Below are 14,106 nucleotides of genomic sequence, written 5' to 3' on the forward strand. Positions count from 1 at the left end.
GGTCAAACTAATTTTTAAACGCCCAGCTTAAGTGGCATAGTATTTAGTGGACTGTCCAAATACGCATTTTCATGAATAGTAAAGTGTGCCATCTGCCTTAGTTCCTAGCAGATATGGCTTCAAAACAATAGACAAAATGCTACTGAAATATTAAACATTATTATAACAGGAAGATGAATGAAAATTCAAGGATCTTACTCTTTTCCATAGCTGAAGTCCTGCCTTGAGCTTCTCAGAGAGACTGTGAGGTAAGTGTGAAGTAAAACAAACCGAGAGTGGTGAACCTTTGACTTGCCAAGCCTCTTCTTGCCTTGTCTTGCCTCCATAAAATATCCACAAGGAATATAAAGATTGAAGCCCATTCATCACCTAAGAACTTCATCTCAACTTTCAGAAAATCCAACTCAAGAGTTCAAGCAAAATTCCCCCTCTGCTCTTTCATCAAAAAGTGAAGTGAGTTGTGGCACTATGTAAGAGCAGAGTGAATGATCCTGACAGGACAAACTCTGCGAAGGGAAGGGAATTACTTATTCCTCTTTGTATCCACAGAACTAAATTCAGTGACCTAACTCTTCATGAATGTTTGAAGGATGGATGGATGGATGGATGGATGGATGGATGGATGAGTGTACGGGAGGATAGATAAATGGATGACTGAATAAATGGTATCTGCTGGAATCAGAGATGTGTATGGGATAGGAAATGCCAAAGTATCTGAAGAAGTTCAAAAAGAGATGTAAACCTAACTTCCTCTTGATCCCCGTTTGTTTTACCTGAGCACAGAATAAGATCTGAGTCTTAGCTATGAGCTGGCATGACCCAAATCTTTTCCTAAAATAGCAAAGGAGGACAGGAAAGAGATGGGAAGAGGGACCACATCAAGACAAGGAATCGATTCCTTGACCAAGCTGGTGCACAAGAGTGATACATAATAAAAATCTAAGAGAACTCTTTCAATAGCTGTTCAACAAAAATTCAATGTGATAGGAAAGCACTGTGTTTCAGTTTAATTGGCAGGTTTTTTTCTTGGTGTTACATAAAATAATGTGCACATAAATCTGACAGTTTGCTCTTAGTTGCAGTCCAATTCATTAGGACCACCAAAAAGATTATATAGAGTCACCAGCTTTGCAGCCCATCCCAGATCATCCACACTTACTCTCCAGTGTTGCCCTCTGATGTGTGGACTGAGCCCAAACTCCGGGACACAGAATTCCACCACCTGAGGCCTTGGACCTAGATGACCCCTGGGTAAACCCAGTCACTGACTCAGCACCAGTCAAGCAAAGTCTTTGCAGAAGAGGAGGACTGGTTATTATTTCACTATGATAAGGCTTACATACTCAGGATCAGCCATGTACAAACATTCTGGATAAAGTCTCTTGTGACCTATACATTAACTGAGACATTTCAGGTCAGGGTCCTACGAGAATAGATGAAGGCTGACTATTCACAGAGGAGAGATTAAAGAAAGCAAAGTTCGTTGTTTTCATGAAAAGACTAGAAACTTTCCTTTAAAAAATAGGTTATTTGCTATAAATGAAAGGTGATATCTATGTGAATGCAAAGGCAAAGAATCAACAGTTTTTAAAAGGACTTCAGGGGCACCTGGGTGGCTTAGTAGAGTATGCGGCTCTTGATCTCGGGGTTGTAAATTCAAGCCCTACATTGGGTGTAGAGATGACTTAAAAATAAAATATTTTTTAAAATTAAAAAAATAATAAAAGAACTTTAGATCAGAGGCTCAGAGACTTAGCTCAAGGTATAGAGAATAAATAGACACCCAGAAAGAACCAAGCTAGGGGTGCCTGGGTGGCTCAGTTGGCTGAGTGTCATGACTTCGGCTCAGGTCATGATCTCACAGCCCATGAGTTCAAGCCCCGCGTCAGCCTCTGTGTTGATAGCTCAGAGACTTGAGCCTGCTTCAGATTCTGTGTCTCCCTCTCTCTCTGCCCCTCCCTGCTCGCACTGTCTCTCTCTCTCTCTCAAAAAAAAAAAAAAATGAAATATTAGAAAAAATCTTTAAAGAAAAAGAATCAAACTAATTAAACTAAAAGAAAAGGTAGCATGAGAAAAAGAGTTTTAAAACACATTTTGAGATTGATTTAATCTCCATCCTGAAATTCTCCCAATTAAATAGAGGCAACGAGCTACTAAAACAGGCCTTTCAAAGAAGTCACTTAAAGGAAATCTCAGACTTCCAAGTGAGATCTCTGCACTGGCCTTCCTAGCACCAAAAAAGGGTTTAAATTAGAAGCACATTGGTGTGTCTTTGCACGTGTTATTATACAGTTTAGCTAATGGATGTCTAAGGCAGGAAGGACAGTTAGCAAATTCATCAATCAAGATACTGTTTATAATTCTCTTATAAAAGGAAACCATTTGCCAATTTAAATAAGTGCCTCAGCCAATTTCAAAAAGATCTCAGTCTAATTTAAATGATATTCTAGCATTAGCCTATTCTTGTTATGAAAAGCAAGAGTGATATAAATCATCTGCCCCCACCCCTGGGCACAAATGATTTTAATAATGTCAGGGCAGTTCAGGAAAAATGATGGGTCTTATTAACAGATGTGTGAAAAATAATTTGCCTATTAGATGACAGTTTTCTCTCTTCCTTTCTAGCAAGGCCTGCAGATGAGAAGCAAATTACAAGTACTTTAGGATACTGAAACTCTTCTGTCAGAGACAGGTTCAGAAGGTCCTCTCTCATATCAGTTTTTAAGGCTCTAAAGGACCAATAAACCCAGTCTCATGGAAGTCTACTTATAAGAAATCTTACAGTTCCTAATTAGAGAAATGATTTTTTTTATTTTTTAAATGTTTATTTGGGGGTGGGCAGAGAGGGGTGGGGAGAGGAACCAAAGTGGAACTCTGCACTGACAGCAGAGAGCCCTATGTGGGGCTGCAAGCCAGGAACCCTGAGATCATGATCTGAGCTGAGGTCAGACGCTCAACCAACTGAATCACCCAGGTGCCCCAAGAGGGAAGTGAATTCTTACCAACAGAGTCTATGTTCCAATAATTTGCAGGCATCATATCCCTACAAAGTTGCCCCTAAGCAAGATGTACATACTTCCACTCCTCCTAGAAAAGAGAAACTCTCATCATTAAATATCAGTGATTTGTACAATGACTCAAAGACCCAGTTGTCACCTCAGGTTAGCAAAAGAAAATCAAGTAATGGCATTCTCAAAAGAATAACCCTATCATCTTACATCTATACAGAGTTTATAGCTTTAGAAAATACAGTCACATCTCCCCACCTCCTTACCAAAATTATTCCTGGCACACCCCCCCCCCCAGGCAACTCTGCAATGCCCCCTCTGCACTCTGGGACTCGGGACCCCAGAACTCAGCCACCTGCTGGCCTCACTCACTTGGCCTCCCTCCCCCAGAAGCTGCTCAGTAAACTGGGAGGTGTAGTTCTTACCACAGTTTCCAAGGAGAAGCCAGAGTGCTGAGACGTAGACCCAGGAGCATCACCGCCCCCACCCCATCCCTCAGACTTCATGTGGGTTCCGCCTTCAAGGCCCAGAGGTGCACCAGAGCCTGACCATTGGAGCACTGCCTCCCCAAGATCCCGGCAGCCAATGTGAAGCAGCTACTGGACCTAACGTCTTGCCCAGTCCTGCTCAAAGACATACCAGTAACTTTATTATAATCACCATGTGTTTCTTCCATTGCATTTTATGGAACACTAAGAGCCTTCACATGCTCCTTTCTCAGCTAGAGTTCCGTGGAAGTTTTAAGCCCTGCAGAAAATGATTTCAAGGGACTCTTTTTGCAATTCCCTCAAGGATGACACATAGCCAAGATCAGTCTAGATGCCTAGTAAAGACATCAATTCATTGCATACAGTAGGACACCTTATAGCATCAGGGCACAAATCCCTAGTGGAGATTTTCCCGGTGGTACTGTAAGGCTCTTGTCATCCCCATTTTGCCCACGGGCAACTGAAGGATGGAAAAGCAAACTGGTGCTGGGATGATTAGCATCAAAGCTAAAGCCAAAGGAGAACACACATCTGTTTCATTCTTTTGCAGCCTTAGACCCCTCTCAGATTCCCTTATCTACCACAGAAGTCTGGTCTGAATGGAGACCAAATACTGCTAGTATTACTAATCTCTCACTTGTTAGAGCATTTTCACATGAAGGAGCTTTTACTGACATGACCATTAGTTTTTATTGGCTGAGGAAATAAGCCTAGATGGGGTTGCTAACTTGCCCAAAGTCACTCAGCTAGCCAATGATAAAACCCAGAAGAGAAGCCACTCCTGAGTCCATCCAAGCACGGGACACTTTCCAGGGCATTAGTTACCTCTCTGAACTGGAGTCTTGTCCTGCCTAAACTCCCAGGTAATAGAGAGAGGCTGCATCAGGTTGTACTAGGAGCTCAATTTAGAGAGTGGCAGAATCAGAAGAGAAAGTATCAATAATAAAGTAGAGGTTTAATAATTTAAAAGTGCAATCCTCCCAGGAGCTCGTTTCTAATAAAGTAATACAGTAAACATCTGTTCCTTAAATGAACAGCAAATTTTTGATGGTGATTCAGGACTGGAAAGTAGCGATTGAACCTCTACCAACGGATCATTCTGGGAAGACAGTCAAAGAAGAGAATCTGAAAGCCTGTGTTTGCATGTTTACTGGAAAGCCAGTTTAGCTTTAGAAATAAATGGCAACACAGCAAGGATGTCCTCAATGGATTCATTTATTAAAGGAAAGAGCCAAAGAACCAAAGTCTAACATTTATTGATCGCCTACTATGTGCTACTACTATCTTTATTCAAAGATAAACAAGAAATAGTTCCTGCCTTCCAAGGGCTCACAGTCCAGCAGGATTGATGGACAAATAATTCATCAGTCATACCCCAGAGTGTGTTAGATTGGACCTTATGAAATTGCCAATCTTTGACTGGTTTTACATACAAAATAGCAATTCTATATGGATCAAATTAATAGATGCCAACCATGATATGCCCCACATTCTATGTGTTAATAAGTCTTTTTCTATTCCATACGGTAAGTTTTGTGTCTCTGATGTTTAGATTTTTTTCATTGCTAATTCATGGAATTTCAATGCTTAAGCCATCAAATTATAGGTCCTTCTAACTACTGGCGAAAGAACTCTTAGGTAGGTAAGAAGAGAAAATGTTCCTTTCTTCTTCACAGCTGTGGATAAGCAGAAACTATTCTGGGGGTGCCTGGGTGGCTCAGTCGGTTGAGCATCCAACTTTGGCTCAGGTCATGATCTTGCAGTTCCTGAGTTTGAGCCCTGTATCCAGCTCTGTGCTGACAACTCAGAGCCTGGAGCCTGCTTCGGATTCTGTGTCTTTCTCTCTGCTCCTCCCCGGCTCATGCTCTGTTTCTGTCTCTGTTTCTGTCTCTGTCTCTCTCTCTCAAAAGTAAATAAACATTTAAAAAAGGAAAGAAACAATTTATTGTGCACCACACAATTGTTCTCGCAAATGTTATTTCTAACAAGATAGCCCTTTAAAACATCGGAGCTTCTGAGATTGCTGGTATGTCCTATGACAATAATCCATAATCTCTAAAAGACTTTTAATGATTGGACATCTTCCTTAATAATTGTTGACATCCCTATTTTCTGGAAGATATAAATATTTGTGACTTTCTCTGGTTAATCCAGATGAGGATCTTTGGCATTTTTCTCTTCTCATACATGCATAGAGGTAAAAAGTTAAAATGACACTACAGGATTTCTGATTTAAACAAAGTTTGAGTATCTTTGTCTCATTTAAATTTAACTCTTACAATAATTCCCAAGATAGGAGTGAGCATATAGTGCCTCAGGAGTACAGAAGAACACCCACCTTGAGCTGGATTTGGAGATAGTATATTTTTTCAAGAATCAAAAATGCTTACATAGTCACATTTTCTGAGACTATCCTGATTTTTCTGTCCTGAATTACAATCAAACCCAAAGGGTCCCAGACTGATCGACCATCCTACAAAACATCACTTTAATAATAAACATCATGTTAATAGTACCTAATGAGCGGGGACCCCTGGGTGACTCAGTCGGTTAAGCTCCAGACTTTGGCTTCTGGGTCTGGCTCTGGCCTGATAGTGCACAGCCTGTTTCTGTCTCCCTCTCTCTCTGTCCCTCCCCTGCTCACACTTACATGCACTCTCTCCCTCAAAATAAATAAACTTAAGAAAAATAGTACCTAATCAGGGAAAACTGACAAAAACTCTGAATGCCTTGGTAAGACACATACATTTCAACATTTATTTTTGAGACAGAGAGAGACAGAGCATGAACGGGGGAGGGTCAGAGAGAAAGGGAGACACAGAATCGGAAACAGGCTCCAGGCTCTGAGCCATCAGCACAGAGCCCGACACGGGGCTCGAACTCACGGACCACGAGATCATGACCTGAGCCAAAGTCGGACACTTAACCGACTGAGCCACCCAGGCGCCCCAAGACACATGCATTTCAAAGAAGAGGAGATAAACCCTACATAGTTCAATACCTTTTAATGAAATCTTTGAGGAAGTTAGAAATGGAAGGGACTTTTCTTAATTTGATAAGATCTATAAATTAAAAAACCTATAGCAGGGGTCCCTGGGTGGCTCAGTTGATTAAGCGTCCAACTCTTGGTTTCGGCTCAGGTCATGATCTCACGGTTCATAAGCTGGAGCCCCCAGTTGGGCTCTGTGCTGACAGCATGAAGACTGCTTAGGATTCTCTCTCTCCCTCTGTCTCTGCCCTCCCCCACTCATGCTCACATCCTGCTCTCGCTCTCTCTCAAAATAAATAAATAAGCTTTAAAAAAAAACCTATAGCAAATATTGTACTTAGCATGGGATTTTAGATGCATTCCCAGTGATATCAAGAATAAGGAAAGGATGTCTGCTATCCTAATTACCACTTAACACAGTACTAGAGATCCCAGTCAATATAATGAGAAAAATAAGTATAGAAATGTGAAGAGAATAGGTATACTGTGACTGTCCAGAAGTGATATGAACAAACACAGAAAAGTCAAAATAATCAAAAGACTAAAACCAATGCAAGTATTCAGCAAAGTTTCCAGACACACGATTGACTGACTAAAATACATCTGGGGTATTTCTTCCAAAAGTGCCAAAGATTAATCTAATCATGGGGGAAACATCAGACAAAGCAAAATTAAGGGGCATTGTTGAAAATAACTGGCCTGTTGCGGTAGGCAAAAGATGTCCAATCCTAATCCCCAGAACCTGTGACTATGTTAGGTCACCTGTCAAAGGGAATTAAGGTTTCTCTAATCAGCTGACTTTGAGATAGGGAGATTATCCTGGATTATCCAGGTGGGCCTAATGTATTCACAAGGATTTTTATAAGTGGAAGAAGGCAGGAAGCAAGAACCAGATAGATGGCTCTAACAGTTTAAGAAAGTTTCAGTCAACATTGTTGGCTCTGAAAATGGAGCAATGAAGCCTTGGGTCAATGAGGTAACTTCTAGAAGCTAGAAAAGGCAAGGAAATGGATTATCCTCTAGAGCCTCCAAACAGAATATAGTCCTGCTAACACATTCATTTTAGTCCATGACCCACTTTGGACGTCCCACCTCCAACTATAGGATAATAAATTTGTGTTGTTCTAAGCCACCAAGTTTGTGATAATTTGTCACAGCATCGGGAGGAAACTAATGCATCCATACCTTCAAAAATTTCAATGTCATGAAGAAAAAAAGACTGATGAACTCAGTCTAAAGAGACAACTGGAATCAATGCCTGGTCAAAGATTTCCTTTTGCTATAAAGGACTCTATTGGGACAATTGGCAAAATCTGAATAAAGTCTATAAATTAGAAAATAGGATTGTGTCAGTGTTAATTTCCTGGTTTTGATCATTATAATGAGTTATTAAAAGAATGCTCTTGTCCAGGGGATATATACATGGAAATATTTAGGAGTAAAGTGTCATCTTACTCTTGAAAATTCAGAAAATTTATACATACACATAGAGAAATCCCAAAGTGTAAACAATTGATTCTTGGTATTATTGATACAACTCTGTCCCAGCTTTTCTGAAATTGCAAGTCGAAAATTATATCAAAACTAAAAGTTAGGAGAAAATTTTTTAGTTCCAGTTGTAGGAAACAAAACAAAACAAAACACACCATTCACTTTTGCAGACACCTTGATTTTAGGTATATTTCTAATGCTTAAAGAAACACCCTCTTTTGGTAGAATTCCAAAGTTTGATTACATACATAAACTTTTTATACTAAATATTGACACTGATAATCTAAGGCCAGTTAACTTGTCAGGGTCAAATTGTTCACACAAACGTTTCCAGATATTGGTGTTGAACTTCATTTTTTTCTCTCTCCCTCTTACAAACTTTTTTGTTTCTGTAGAATAAGTAGCAATGTCCCCACTTTCATTTCTGATTTTAATACTTTGAGTTTCTTTTTTTTCTTAGTCCATCCAGCAAAAAGTTTGCCAACTTTGTTGATCTTTTCAGAGAACCAACTTTTGGTTTCATTCTTTTTCTCTGTCGTTTTTCTGTTCTCTATTTTGTTTATCTCTGCTCTAATCTTTATTATCTTCTTCCTTGTGCTAGCTATATGGGTTTAGTTTGTTATTCTCTTTCTAGTTCCTTAAGTTGTAAATTTTTAAGGTTGTTGATTGAGACTTTTCTTGTTTTTAAGTGTAGGCATTTATAGCTATAAAATTCCCCCTTTGCCCTGCTTTAGCTGCATCCCTTAACTTTTGTTATATTGTGTTTTCAGTCATGTGTAAGTATTTTCTAATTTCCCTATGATTTCTTTTGCTCTGTTGGTTCTTTAAGCGTGTGTTGTTTACTTTTCACAAAGTTGTGAATTTCGAAGTTTTACTCCCTTTTTTTAAAATTTTTTTTAACGTTTATTTATTTTTGAGACAGAGAGAGACAGATCATGAATGGGGGAGGGTCAGAGAGACAGGGAGAAACAAAATCTGAAACAGAGCTCCAGGCTCTGAGCTGTCAGCACAGAGCCCGACGCGGGGCTCGAACTCACGAACTGTGAGATCGTGACCTGAGCCGAAGTCCGACGCTTAACCAACTGAGCCACCCAGGTGCCCCCCGTTATTTTTTTTTAAGTAGGCTCAACATGAGGCTGAACTCATGACCCTGAGATGAAGACCTGAGCTGAGATCAAGAATCAATGTTCTTCATCTTATCATGGTCAGAGAAGACACTTTCTATAATATCTTTTAAAATCCATCGAGACTCAATTTGTGGCCCAAAAATATGGTCTGTCCTGGAAAATACACCAAGTGCTCTTGAGAAGAATGTGTATACTCTTGTTGGGTAGAGTGTTGTATATATGCCTGTTAGATCCAGTTAGGTTATTATGAAGTCCTCTATCGCTTTATCTTCTGTCTGGTTGCTCTATATTTGACTTTTATACAAAGACATTTGAACTTTTTTTTTAAGTTTATTTATCTATTTTTAAAGTAATCTCTACACCCAATGTGGGGCTCAAACTGATGACCCTGACATCAAGAGTCACACACTCTTCCAACTGAGCCAGCCAGGCTCCCTCAAAGACATTTGCTTTTATTGTAGGTCTTGCCATCCCACATTCATTCTCGTATCTGATTACATACATTTTATTCCCATTCTGATCTAATAGTAAGCAGAATCACAAGGTAGTAAGATGATTTCTAAGAATACAGTCTATTGTGGGTTTTGCCTAATCATGTGTCTTCTGTTTCAAGAATCCTTCACAAGTAATATTTGAGATTCCCAGGCATGTTATATCATCCATTCAATTTTAATTATGTACGTTGTCAGATTTGTTGCTCACCCCCACTTCCTGTACTAGACAGCTTCTTTAATCTTGAGAATCTCTATTTTAATTCAATTTTCAATTTGATAAAATATTTTTCTTAGGTGGAATCCATGTGTGGTAGTTTCTCTGAATCTTCATATGTTTTTCTTTTGTGCTGTCAATTGAGTTATGCCCTTGCTGGATTTAGGATTATTGGATCACACAATCTGTTGTGCTCAGTAGTCTGTAGACATTGACCAACTCTCTTTTATCCCTCATTGTTGTCAATGAAATAGCCAACGTTAGTCAGATTCTTTTTCCCCCTCTGTAGGTAACCTGTTCTGTTTATAAGATTTTCTCTTTATCTTCGAAGTTTAGAAACTTCCATGGAAGTGACTTTTTGCCTTTTTTAAAAATGGTACCTTGGATTATTTGAGCTCTTTCAATCTGAAGGCTCACCTTTCTTTTGCTCCAGGAAGTTTTCATCTATAATCCCTCTTTTTTTTTTCTTTTAATTATATACACTCGTGTGTGTTTGTCACATGTAGGCCAAGGAACTGGAATTAGCGTGGGCTTTTCAATGGTAAATTTAGCCCACACTTAACTGGACAAAGCTGCATTTTTCTATTTGTGCTTTAATTATTACTTCTCCATCTATTTTCCCTTTTTCACCCTCTGTAATTCCTATTATTAGCATGCTCAGCCTCCTAGATCTATCATTTGAGTCAACTACTTTTTTCCACTCAAGATTTCTGTTTCTTTTGTATTTTTATACTGGATTATAAGATTTTTTTTTAAAACAATCAGAATGGTAATTCAGTTCTCAGTTCCAACCATACTTTTTAACCAACCTACCAAGTCTCTAAATTCAGAAATCCTGTCCTACGGTTTTGGAAAGCCTTTTTCACGTTCAGTTGCATCATCTTAGGAGTTCTGGCTGGTCTTTTGTTACGGTTCTCTCTTTCACTGCACCTTAGCCTCGAGAGCACCCACCTGTTGTAACTGTTCAGCTTTGTCCCTCTCCTCTTAGCTACCATCCTCTTAAATAGACTGCAATTTGGGTGTGAGTGGGGGACTCCTATGCAGTGGCAATCCAGCAGAAGGTGAAAATCACACAAGTTTTTGTTCTGGAGGGCCAGTGGCAAATGGGTGGTAAATAATGACCACTCCTTTGCTTTCTGGGCTTTCAGGTGTAAGTTGAAGCTGGTGTTTATCTTTCAGCTAAACTTACAGGTTATCACCCACCCTCCAGACTGCCAGCAAAATCAGCACATGGCAAAGGGGCTGATGCGTTCTTCTCTTTGAAGGAGTTGTCAGCATTGGTAGCTGGAGTCAAGAAACCTTGGGCCTCCACGCCAGGATTTCAAGAAGGAGATGCCTTTTCCTCTGCCACCCATCACTATTTCTTTCCCATTTCCACGAAGAACTCCTGTACCTTATTGCCACTCCCCAGAGGACTCAAAACTCTGTGGCCTTAAACACACACCCCACTGTCCACTCTGTGCTCACTTTGGTTGTTGTGAAGCTTCAGAGTGGGAACTCGAACACAGAGAACTTTGGGAACATACATTTGAGTGGTAATCTTCCAAACCCTTCCACTTGTGAGGGTGGGAGAAGGGCAGCAGACATTAAAACATATAAGTCCACAAAAAAATAAAATAAAATAATCTGGTTTTAAGACCCACATTGCATACCATATGTCAAAATCATAAATTCAAATCAAACGAAAATAATAAAATAACCATTCACCAAAAGAATACAGGTAGATAGATAGTTCTCTAACTTCTGGAACATAATAGACTTTCCAAGCATAAAAGAATAGAACAAATAAAAAGCTTGATCGATTTCCCTTGTTGAAAATGTAACACTGTCAGCAAAAAGTTTAAAAAACTAACTAGATACTATTAGCACACCCATAATTCCCATAAATCTATAAAAATAATTCTAAATTGCACTTTTTAGATGAGTGTTCCTTAATTCACCAGACAGGTAATACAAATGGCCATTGAAACATGGAAATATGTTCAACTTCACTAGTAAAGAAGTGTAGACTTAAGCAACAATAAGAGTCATTAAACTGGCTCTTTTTTTCTTCAGGATAATAGCAATGTTAGCAAAGATGGAGTGAGAAGGAGGCTCTCCTGCTGCTGGCAGGAGCGGATATTGATACATGTTTGGAAAGCAATTTGGCTTTATGTATAAGGAACCTTCAAAGTACGCACACCCTTTGTAACCTATGTTGCTTTCGCTTGCCTAGCAACCTTTGCCCCTTCATCTGGCAGCAACATCTTCATTTCCTTTGAGTAAATATAGACTCAGTGGGCTTTCAATCAAAGCGCCCTGTGCTTCCTTGCCCAAGAAGAGAGCACATAACCCAAGCCAGGCTGATCAGATTCTCTTTTCTGGGATTTTGAATCTTGAAATTACTACTACCCCTACTACTATTAATATCTATTGAATCCCCACTCTGTTCTTGGCACCATTCTGAGCATTTTACATCCTCACAAACAGCTCTATGAGTGAGACACAATTTTTATCCCCATTTTGCAGATGGGAATAATAATACTAACGCCAAGATCAAGAATCATTGGGGATATCATAAAGATACCGCATTTGTTATCTACTGCTGAAAAACAAATTCCACCAAAACTTTGGCTTAAAATGACAAACACTATCTCGGTTGCTGTGGGTCCCACATTCTGGAGCTTCTTACTGGTGGCTCTGGCTCACAGTCTCTCCGGGTTGTAGTCAAGACGTCAAGGAAAGCTGCAGTTATCTGAAAGCTTGACTGGGACCAGAGGATGGCTTCCAGTGGTGCCTTCACATGGTTCTTCTTTGGCAGAAGAACTCAGTTCCTCACCACCTAGGTCTCTCCATAGGGCTGCCTGACTGTCTTCGTGTCATGCCAGTAGCAGGCTTCCCCCAGATCAAGTGATGGAACAGACAGCAAGAGAAAGCCTAAAAGAGGCCAGAGAGTTGGAAGTGTCAGGAGATGAGGCATGGCAAGAGGGGACAAGTCCCACCATCGAGTAAGTGGTTAGGGCCTAGGAAGGGCACATGAGCAAATCTAGGAAGGCACATACATTGGGCTTATGTGCACATCTTGCATCACTCATGTCTATTCACACCCTCTTATGAGATTTGCAACACATACGACAACAAGAAGCCCTCTTACCTAAGAGAAGAAGTGCAAGCTCAATGCTTCAGGATAATGGCCAGTTGCAATATCCTACAATGACTTAAATAGGCTTAACAACCCAAGATCCAGTCCACGCGACTGAAGCTGTGGCTGATCCTGTGGCTGACCCTCAGGCTATAATTGATGTTCGTCACCATTCTCCTCCACACTCCATGCTGGATTTCCTTCACTTTCAACTAGCACTTCGGTTGGTCTCAGTTCCTTGCCTAGAGGGGTGACCCAGAGCTTCATCCCCAGTGGGTCTTAGCCCTTAGTTGCTGTGTCTTTTTTAGGCCACGGTTGTTGCAATTGCCCATTCATGGTTATCACTAGGCACTGAAGCACCAAGAGATACCCCCATGAATCTCCTGGCATCCAGATATATTGCTCCCTCCCCTATTGTGTACTAACAGCCCTAAGTCCTAATGTGAATCAGGGCAATTACCACTGCCTATTTGGGATCTCTTTTCTTCACCATTGGTCCACCAGCATGAGGAAACTAAAACCGCTAAGTAGGAGTCGCAGCGTCAAAGACAACAAAAAATTTACTGTGTCCTCTAGAGAAAGTGTTTTCCCGCCATAACCAGAAACCAGGATGCCTGGTAGAGCCTCCATCTGCAGGAATGATAAGCACAAATTTCTTAAGCAGGCCGCCAGGATTGACAATGAGAGAGCTAATCCTAATTCTATCCCTTTGTTTGTGGACCTGGATATTCTCCTGATTTAGGGACACAGCCATTGATTCAGCACATATACAACACACACACACACACAGACACACACACACACAAATACCCATAAGATACTGCCCCCAAGCTGGGGCTTTAGCGGAGCTTGCACTTAGTTGTTTCACTGTTACATCAGGCAGGCTACTTTGCGATATGAGGATATCTACTTCTTGCATATGAGTGAAGCATGAGTGACTCATGTAGCGATCAGTTCATTGTCTAATGTTCTTTGCCATGAAACAGGTCCCTTGACTTGAGACAATATATGAGATATGCCATGACAATGGACAGGCATTCTGTAAGATTTCAGGTAATGGTGCTGTTAAAGGTGATGCGTCAGAGAATGAAAATCTATCAAATTATCAATTCTAGCAAGAAGAAATTGTGGCCTCATCCAAGGTATAAGGCATCCAACGTGTGCCAGCTACTTG

General features: G+C 40.3%; 1 long non-coding RNA gene across 1 annotated transcript in view; it reads right to left on the reverse strand.

Moving 5' to 3' along the window:
* Window positions 1-12,444: 12,444 nt before the first annotated feature.
* Window positions 12,445-14,106, reverse strand: part of LOC125173843 (uncharacterized) — a 58,270-nt gene continuing 56,608 nt past the window's right edge. The window contains exon 3 of the long non-coding RNA XR_007155166.1: window positions 12,445-12,727. This is a non-coding gene — a long non-coding RNA (uncharacterized LOC125173843). The remainder of the gene's footprint in view (window positions 12,728-14,106) is intronic.

This window comes from Prionailurus viverrinus, chromosome C1 (genome assembly GCF_022837055.1).
Source record: "Prionailurus viverrinus isolate Anna chromosome C1, UM_Priviv_1.0, whole genome shotgun sequence".
Taxonomy (NCBI): domain Eukaryota; kingdom Metazoa; phylum Chordata; class Mammalia; order Carnivora; family Felidae; genus Prionailurus; species Prionailurus viverrinus.